The sequence below is a fragment of the Microtus ochrogaster genome, chromosome 4, assembly GCF_000317375.1.
Source record: "Microtus ochrogaster isolate Prairie Vole_2 chromosome 4, MicOch1.0, whole genome shotgun sequence".
Taxonomy (NCBI): Eukaryota; Metazoa; Chordata; class Mammalia; order Rodentia; family Cricetidae; genus Microtus; species Microtus ochrogaster.
The window spans coordinates 16,102,420-16,112,575 of record NC_022011.1 but is presented as its reverse complement, the minus strand read 5'-3'; the positions used below and the strand labels follow the sequence as shown (position 1 = coordinate 16,112,575).

General features: G+C 41.8%; 1 protein-coding gene and 1 pseudogene across 1 annotated transcript in view; one reads left to right on the top strand and one right to left on the bottom strand.

Moving 5' to 3' along the window:
* Positions 1-10,156, bottom strand: part of Cfdp1 (craniofacial development protein 1) — a 90,389-nt gene that overhangs the window by 49,844 nt on the left and 30,389 nt on the right. The window lies entirely within an intron of this gene.
* Positions 8,244-8,674, top strand: LOC101985482 (annotated as a pseudogene).

Sequence of the window (10,156 nt, the reverse complement as noted above, 5' to 3'; positions counted from 1 at the left end):
CTCGAACTCACAGAGATCCGCCTGCCTCTGCCTCCCGAGTGCTGGGATTAAAGGCGTGCACCACCCTCGCCCGGCTACTAAAGAGGAAAATTAACTTTATCAGCTTAGGAGAAACAAAACAGCTCGTGACCTCGTGGTTTTAAATCAGATCACAGGCTAATTCCTCGTCGAGGAGCAGATAGTTCTGGCTTAGAGGTAAAGCGGTGATGCACCTCTATACAGCAGTGGCTTCCACCATCCCATTACACTGCTTGCTCTGAAAGCCCCTTCTGACCTGGGTTTACTCAGCTTCACTGGCTTAGAGAAAAAGCAAGCACATTTCCAGGGTCACATTCACAAAAATAACAAGGACCCATTTAGTACCTTCACAAAAGATGCTCAACTGGCCAAGGGATCTCATTCATTCATCCTTTGTATGTATATGTGTGTGTGTGTGTGTGTGTCTGTCTGAGCTCAAGCAATGATGCCAATGTGAAAGCCAGATGACAGCCTACAGGAGTCAGTTTTCTCCTTCCACCATGCAGACCCCAGACAGAAAACTCAGGTGGTCAGGCTTAGTGGCAAAAATCTTTACCCACAATGCCATTTTGCCTGCCCTCACCTCATCCATTCTTGCTAATCCTTACATATTCATTCTCCTATAGGTCTTTCTCTACATAAAATAATTTCTTCAATATACAGAATAAAAATAACTCACAAAGATATATCTTTATTACTGAATGCTTATAGGAAGTTCTAGAAAAGATCTAACAGAAATATAGCTTAAAACTCTATAGTAGTCATGTTAAAGTAACCTTATTTTTAATCATTTACTTAACCTAATATATCTAAAATGTTGTATCAATAATATCATTTCTATAAAAACTGAGACTTGTTTATTTTCTTCGTTACTAATTCTTCAAACTTCAGTGTGTTAGCTTCTAGCATCGCTTTTAGACTAACCACTTTCCAATGCTCCAAAGCCATAAGCAGTGTAGAGACCACTACAACAGAGAGCAGAAGTCTGACAGATGGTGGCTCACAACTACCCATAACTGCAGTTCCAAGGGACCTGACCACCTCTTCTGACCTCTGGGGACACCAGGCATGCACATGGTGCACATATGTACCTAGAGGAAAACACTCATACACAGAAATTAAAATAACATTAAATAAAATTTAATGGTTTTTTTTCTTTCTTTTTTTTGTAAACTTATTTATTTATTATGTATACAGTATTCTGTCTGTTTGTATGCTTGCTGGACATGAAGAGGGCACCAGACCTCATTACAGATGGTTGTGAGCCACCATGTGGTTGCTGGGAATTGAACTCAGGACCTCTGGAAGAACAGTCAGTGCTCTTAACCTCTGAGCCATCTCTCCAGCCCAAATTTAATGTTTTTCAAACAAATTAAATAAAAGGCTAAGACTAGAAGACACCCTTTACAAATATGTACACAAGCCAGTCATGTGGAAAGTACATTATCAGTACAAGTTTAAGGCAATGCAAGCTAAAATCACAGGAAATACCATTTCATACCTACTGAAATAAAATATTGACCACAGCAAATGTAGACAGGACACGGGCCAGTTAGAGCTCCCACGGACCAATGACAGGAAAGTAAAATGGGGCGGCTATCTTAGAGAGTTGCTTTCAGTTTGTTGTAACATAAACTACTTCTACACTGGTTTGGCATGCCCATTCCTAAGTACCCATCGAAAGGAAGTAAAAATGTTTGACTATGGAAGACTGAGTGACTGAGCGCGGTGATGCATCCCTGTAACCCCAGGTAGAGGCAGGAAGATTAGAAGCTTAAGGGCAGCACCAGCTACTTAGCAAGTCAAGGCCAGTCAGGTTTACACAAGACAAGCTCCCATCATGCCTCTATATCCCTTACTCTAAAAGGGATTTAAAAATAACCATGGGCTGATGAGACAGTTCAATGGGTGAAGATACTTTCCAGTAAGCCTGACAATCTAGGTGAGAGTCATCCCTGGAACTCACAAGGTACAAGGGCAGAAACAAATCCTTAAAGTTTTCTTCTGATTTCCCCAAGTACACACAAAGGAGAATTTTAAAACATTAAAAAACAAAAACAAACCAAAAAAAAAAAAAAAAACCATAAGCCATCAAACCAGTAGAAAAGGATGGACACAGTCTGTTACATTTATACAATGGAGATAAGAAAGAAATGGACTTCTAATACACACACCAAGGACAAATCTCAAAAACAGTAAGTCAAAGAAGCCAAGAACAAAAAAGCAAAATAATGTGTAGCTTATTTATATGAAATTCTGAAATAGGGAGAACTAACCTAGCAAAATAAAACCAAGAGTTAGCAGTGACAAAGGTGCAGGCAGAACCAAATGGGAAAGGGTATGAAGGAACTTTCCAGAATGATGGCATAAAATGTTCTATTTGAGGCTTGGGGATAAACTGATATACACAACTGTCAAACTTACTGAGCTGAACAGTTAAAGGTCCTGTGATAACTAACCTACTTCCTGCCTTGAAAGTTACAGGCTATAGGACCAAAAAAAGCAACACTCAGCAGACGCTAAGTCCGCGGTGAGCAACCTTACAGATGAAGCCTGGAGGAGGCTCACTCAGATGCTCATCGTTCTCATCACAGCTGCAGGAGCCCACACAATCCTTCGGTCTTGCTAGTGAGTGACTCACAAATGAGATGAAGGCACGCAACCACAACTAAGATAACATGCTTGTCTCTGAGATCTTATTCCGGTCAATGTCCAAAGAAGGGTGCTGGCAAAGGTAACAGAAGAAATGAAGTATAGGAGAAGACAGAAGATGTTCACAGTGTTAGGGAACAGTCTAGTCAGTCAAGTGTGGAAGGAGACCGAGCATGAAGCTATTCAGCATGCTTGAAGTGAGAAGGAAAACACTGGCGGAGAAGCTATGCCTCCCTGGGTATGCTGGCACACACCTTTAATTCCAGTGCTCAGGAGACAGAGGCAGGTGAATCTCTGTTTGTTGAGGACCAGCCTGAGCTACATAGCAAGTTCCAGAACAGCCAGGGTTACATTGTGAGACCCTGTTCCCCAAAACAAAACAAACAAAAAGAAGTTATGCTCCCTACTTTTAGCCTCCTCCCAAGTTTCCCAGAAGCAGCGATAAGATTCTCCAAAGCTACAAACAGGTACACCTTGATAGAGTATCATGCCAAGTGGCAAAATGCTTTAGGTCATGTTCCTTATACCACCCAGCAACTTTTATTGCCACCAGTCACAGCCTAAATATTTTGGCAAGGTTGGCACTGTATGTGAAAATCCCTTTAGCACACTTTAATCTCCCCTGTGCTACAGGGGAGAAAACAACCTGAGGACTTTTCCTGTTGTCCACAAGACAGCCCAGCTAAGTGCAGGAAAGGCTGACAGAGAACCATGTGCTTCCTGGTAGGAAACAAAGCAACCAAGCACGTGGCAGGGCTTCTGCGCATTCCAACAAGGATGTGCATTGTGAAATGTTACTGTGGAAACAGGAGACAAGCTGACTTCAAAGAAGGGAAAGAGCAGGAATTACAAACTAGGACTGTGCGATGAGTAAGGAACTCCCTACGTGTCTGTGCTTGATCCACAGTGCGAGGACGCTCAAGTGCCATTCCATCCCACTGGAGACATCGCCAACTGTTCCACACTTAGTACTTGCTGGATGCCAGCTATGGAACCGAAACCAACCTGCTGTCACGACTAACACTGAGAGGAGAATACACACTCAGCAAGGATAACAAGTCTCCTGAGACCAAAGTTTACTGCTGCTTTTTCATAACACGCGCGCACAGACATACACACACAGAGTTTTATATTCACTCACCAAATGCAATCCACAGCTCTGTACTAGCTGCTCAGTGTGCTGGCTAATTTTATGTCAACTTGACACAAGCTACAGTCATCTGAGAGAGAGAAACAGCAACTGAGAAAATGCCTAAAATCGGGCTGTAGGCAAGCCCAAGGGCATTTTCAATACGGGACTGAAGTGAGAGGGTGGAGCCACCCCAGGGTAGGTGGCTCTGGGTATACAAGACAGCAGGCTGGGCAAGCCGTGGAGGACCAGCCAGTTTGCAATGCTTCTCCATGACCCCTGCTTCAGCTCCTGCTCCAGGTTCCTGCCTTGAGCTTCTGCCCCGACTGCCAGGATGGACAGATAGTTCTGTGGAAGTCTAAGCAAAATAAACCCTTTCATCCCCAAGGTGTTCTTGGTCATGATATTCATTCCAGCAACATAAACGCAACTAAGATGCTCAGAAACATGAAAAAAGCAACATGGAATCTGTAAGTGTTTAAGATAAACTAAACGTTTGCCACACCACGACCTAGAAATACTAGACAAAGTGTAGCACACAAAAGAAAGGGAACCTCCAGACGGCTAGACTTACAGGAGGAAGTGAAAAACCGCACATGACCTGACAGAATGACTGAGAGGGCTAGGAGATGGTTTTAATAACTTCCGGGCCTGGGTTTTGTAAACCAAATCAAAGCAGACCTTGTCTTGGCGTTCCAGAGCCAGAGAGCCAGAATCTAAGACTCTGACTAGAGCAGACGGAAGGATAGGGGAGCACTCGGTGTCACAGGGAGCACCAAGAGCCCACTGCTGTTCAGGTTAGAGGCAGATAGGAAGACATGGTTCTTCTGAGAAAATTCGTATGGATTTGGGATTCAAGACTATAATCCTAACTATAGTACCTCAGTGTTCTAGGAATTCCAAAGCACACAAAATATTTATGCCTACACCAAAGCTGAAGGACAATAATGTAAGCTAAAGGAAAATGAGTCCCTTTGGCTACCACATAAAATAACGTAGAAGAAAAGAACTGGCTGGAGATAAAGGATGGAATTCCTTAACATCAACCTAAAGACTCTGAACTAACAGGAAGCAATGAGGGTAAATTTTGGGGGAAGTAATATGATTTGAAGTGAACCACTGCCTGATTATCCCGTAGTGACATGTTGGGTGGATGCAGGAAGAGAAACTGTGGGTTTTAAGTAAACTTAGGAAACAATTACAATTCAAGGCTTTGAAAAGATTTTTAGAATATCCTAAAGACAGATGTTTTAAAAAGAAAGGGGCAGGAAAAAAGGTTATAGAAGTGGAAATTTAATGGACCACTATGTGGCAGGAGAGAGTGGGTGGAAAGGTATAGAGGCTAAGAATATTTAGAGACTTATCAAAGATACAGTTAAAAGAACTTATTGGAGCCGGGCGGTGGTGGCGCAGGCCTTTAATTCCAGCACTTGGGAGGCAGAGACAGGCGGATCTTTGTGAGTTCAAGGCCAGCCTGGTCTACAAGAGCTAGCTCCAGGACAGAAACCAAAAGCTAAGGAGAAACCCTGTCTCGAAACCACTCCCCCCAAAAAAGAACTTATTGGATTTGGTACAGGGTGGAGAGCAGAGATGACTTAGAACTCTGAGGTTTGGGGCTAAGTAAGAGCACAGAGTACAGTACACTCCTGCCCCTGAAACATATCAGGGCTATGCAGGTGGGGTTTCCGGATCGGAGAGAAGCTTCTTAACCTCAGGGATCGCTACAAAGTGTCCAGGAGAAGGGAAGGAGAGGCCTTGAACTTGAAATCATCCTGGGGATGACAGGTGCACTCCACTGTGCCCAACAATTACCACACTAGAGACTATCCTCCAACCCCTGGCTGTGGGGAAAGCCCTTCTTCTTCCCCCACACTTTCCAGACAACTGGAGTGAGGGAAGGGCTCTCAATTTAAAACAGAAGGTAAGGCAAGGCTTCCCATCCATCCTCAAGTTAGCAGCTGCTGAAACGGTGTCACGCTCAAGCACAGCTAATATCAAATTATGCTTTTATGGTCATGCTTACTAGGTAAAAAGACAGATATCTGCTTAGAATCTGTCATTTTCTCACCTCTGTGTTTCTAGCACATCTATTTTCAAAGTTTTAAATCATTTCATTTTACATTTACAATAGATTTGCTTGAATAATAGGGCTTCAGCAAGAACCGAAGACCATGTAACTGGATACAGCAAATGCAGACTTCAGGACAGCCTGATTTTCAATGCCCAACTAAAACAATCAGAACACTGCTTCTCAGCCTTTCCTGGAAGAAAAATCCCTAGTTCAAATTAAAAATTTAATATATGTGAATCTTACAATATAATTATAACCATCCACAAAACAGTACTAGGATTCTTTTATCAGAACCTTGGTCAGAACATAGGACTCACTGATAGTCATGTTCCAATGAACGGCATTCTTTCCCGACATCAGAACAGATAGTAAGTTTCACACAAAAGTGCCTAAGACACGCAGCATACAGAATTTTAAAAGGATCAATATTAATAATGCAGCTCCTAAATTTCTGTCTTTATAAAATTCAAAGTTTTTAACCTGAAATTTAACCTTTTTTTTTTTCTTTTGGTTTTTCAAGGTAAGGTTTCTCTGTAGCTTTGGACCCTGTCCTGGAACTAGCTCCTGTAGACCAGGTTGGCCTTGAACTCACAGAGATCCGCCTGCCTCTTGCCTCTTGCTGGGATTAAAGGCGTGCACCACCAACGCCTGGCCTGAACATCTACTTATTTTTGTCTGGGGAGAGGGAGGTTGTGAGTACCACACACACAGTGTGTAGATGCTATTAGAGAACCTGTGGGAGTCAGTTCTCTCACCAGGTTTGGCAACAAGTGCCTTTAGTGATTGTAGCATCTGTCAGCACATCTTTATTTGTATTTAACAACAAAAAACTTCCAAAAATAAAACTGTGAATCACAAAAATGAGGGGAAAATCACTTTCCAAACAAAGTAGAGTTGAAAACCAAACCAATTGCATTTTAATGTAGCTAGAAACTGCACAGAACAAAGAAATCTCAGATAAAGACTAATCTAATTAGACAAAAGAAAATGTACAGCACCAGTCTTAGGAGTGCTGTAAGCACCCGAGAGCTTGCTTTCCTAGGACGAATCTGCCCTCTAGTGCATGCTCAGTGATGGCTGCTGTTACTAACCAGGAAGACTATACTCATCCCCGAACATCATAATGCTCCCTCTAAATAAACGTCTTCATCTCCTTCTTCAGAAGTCCATTCGCACCATTACCGTGAAAACTCTGCCAGCATAATAAATTCAAGCGCCTGTTCTATGCATGCAAAAGGACCTAAAGTACTTCACTACTTTTCACATCAAAAGTGTGGCACAATTGAGACTCTAAGAATACAACAAGGGGCTGGAGAGATGGCTCAGTGGTTAAGAGCACTGACTGCTCTTCCAGAGGTCCTGAGTTCAATTCCCAGCAACCACATGGTGGCTCACAGCCATCTATAATGAGACCTGGCACCCACTTCTGGCATGTGGGCACACATGGAAGGCTGTACACATAATAAATAAATCAAAAATATAAAAAAAGAATATAACAAAAATGGCTTATAATATAGATTCTCCAGCATATTAATTTAAATTTTTGATGACTTCTCCTACAGATCTTGTTGTTATGTTAATCTTTGAGACAGTGTTTACTAATATCTCTGGCTTGCCCAGAACTTGTTATGTGGATCAGGCTGGCATCAATCTTCCTGCCTCTGCCTCCCAAGTTACCATACCTACCTAGCTAGAGGTTTATTTCTAGAACAGCTTTAAAGTACCTTAAAGAGGCTAGAGAGGACTCAGTGGTTGAAAGCATGGGCCGCTTTTGCAGGGGACCCAGGTTCAGTTCCCAGAACTTACATAGTGGTTCACAGACATCTCTAACTCCAGCTCTAAGGGATCTGACATCTTCTGGCCTCTGTGAACATCAGGCACACACATGGTGCACAGACACACATGCAGGTGAAACATCCATATACACATAGTAAAAAAAAAATTTTTTTTGTTTTGTTTTGTTTTTCGAGAGAGGGTTTTTCTGTAGCTTTGGAGCCAGTCCTGGAACTAGCTCTTGTAAACCAGGCTGGTCTAGAACTCACCTGCCTCTGCCTCCCAAGTGCTGGGATTAAAGGTGTGTGCCACCACTGTCCACTCATATAGCAAATATTTAAAAAATTTAAAGAGCTTATTCTAGATACTGTCTAATCCACAAATCTTTGTCTGAATATACCCTAGAGCAATGAAAACACCCAATAACACAAAAGTCTGTACATGAATGTCCACAGAAGCATTATAGTAGCCAAATGTAAAATCTATTAATTAGCACACACATAAACAAAATGTACTATAGTCTTACAATATATTAATCCACAAAGGGTATAAAAAGAAAAGTATAGCCTTTCTGCTGGGAACCGGCTGCTCACTGTCGAAATGGGCCAGTTCATGAAACCCGGGAAAGTGGTGCTCATCCTGGCTGGACGCTACTCGGGACGCAAAGCCGTCATCGTGAAGAACATTGATGATGGCACCTCAGACCGCCCTTACAGCCATGTCCTGGTGGCTGGAATTGACCACTATCCCCGAAAAGTGACGGCTGCCATGGGCAAGAAGAAAGTCGCTAAGAGATCCAAGATCAAGTCCTTTGTAAAGGTTTATAACTACAATCACCTGATGCCCACTGTGGACATCCCCCTGGACAAAACTGTTGTCAACAAGGATGTCTTTAGGAACCCAGCCCTAAAACGCAGGGCAAGGCGGGAAGCCAAGGTCAAATTTAAGGAACGATACAAGACAGGGAAGATCAAATGGTTTTTCCAGAAGCTTCGCTTTTAGGTATATTTTTGTTTACATCATTAAAAGTTTAAAAAAAAAAAAGAAAAGTATAGATAAATGCTACAAACATGGATGAACCCTGAAGATATTATGTTAAGTCAAAAAAGCCAGACAGAGGGGCTGGGGAGGCAGCTCAGTGTTTAAGAGGACTTACTGCTCTCCACCACCTGTAACTCCAGTTCCACGGGATCCAACACTCTGGCTGCCATAAGCACACACATGATACAGACAGACATACAAACACTGTACACAGAAATTATCTAAATAAATCTCAAGAAAAAAAAAGCAAATATTGGAATTCCACCCATGAAATGCCCAAAATAAGCAAATATAGACCCAGAAAGTCCATAAGTGAGTTGAGGGTGAAGATGGGAGTGACTAGAAACAAAAAGAACAACTGTGTTGCCTATTACTATGAATATACCCCATGAGCTTGCCAGAAACCAATGAATGGTAAATTCAAAGTGATAATTACTTACAAGTGTCACATTTCGTCTCATTAAAGTTTTTTTTTTTTTTTTTTTAATTTTGGTTGCTTTTGCTTTGTTTTTGACCAGATTTGGTAGCACACACCTATAATCCCTACACTCAAAAGGTTGAGGCAAGAGGATCACAGGCTGGAGGCCATCGTAGCTTACATAGACTTAAGACCCTGTTTTATAAACAAACAGTTTGAGGCAAGCATGGTCTACAGAGTAAGTTCCAGGACACCCAAAGATACACAGGGAAACCCTGTCTCAAAAAAAAAACAAAAACCAAACAGTCAATGGAGGCTCATGCCTTTAATCCCAGCAAGGAAGAGGCAAGAAGATCTCTGTTAGGAGGCCAGCCTGGTCTATAGAGTGAGTTCCAGGACAGCCAGGACTGTTACACAGAGAAATCCTTTCTCAAAACAAACAAACAAACAAACAAACAAATAAACAAAAAACACCCACAAAACAAACAACCAAAAAAAAATCATCCAATTATACATTACTAAATAGACTATTCATTATAGAATATCACGTCTAGATTTCCCATACTGTCCGAGGTCATGCATGGTTTCCTCTATTTTTAATAATTGCCAATAGGCTTTCACTCATGACATCCTACACATTTCTGTAGGAGCCCAGCTGGAGGTCTCATTCTTTGACTAAACCACTCAAAGGCCTTGGCCTTGGTGTGTATGCAGGCTTTTAATATACATTCAACTGTAAACTTATCACTGGACAAAGAAAATATCAAGGTATTCAAACAACAAAACAAAAAACAAGGCACATAGACCCCAAAAACTCTACCATAGAACTCCTACAGCTGATAAACACCTTTAGTAATGTGGCAGGATACAAGATCAACTCCAAAAAATCAGTTGCCTTCCTATACACTAAGGATAAGGAATCAGAGAGGGAAATCAGAAGCATCACCTTTCACAATAGCCACAAATAGCATAAAATATCTTGGGGTAACTCTGACCAAGGAAGTGAAAGATCTATTTGACAAGAACTTTAAGTCTTTGAAGAAAGAAATTGAAG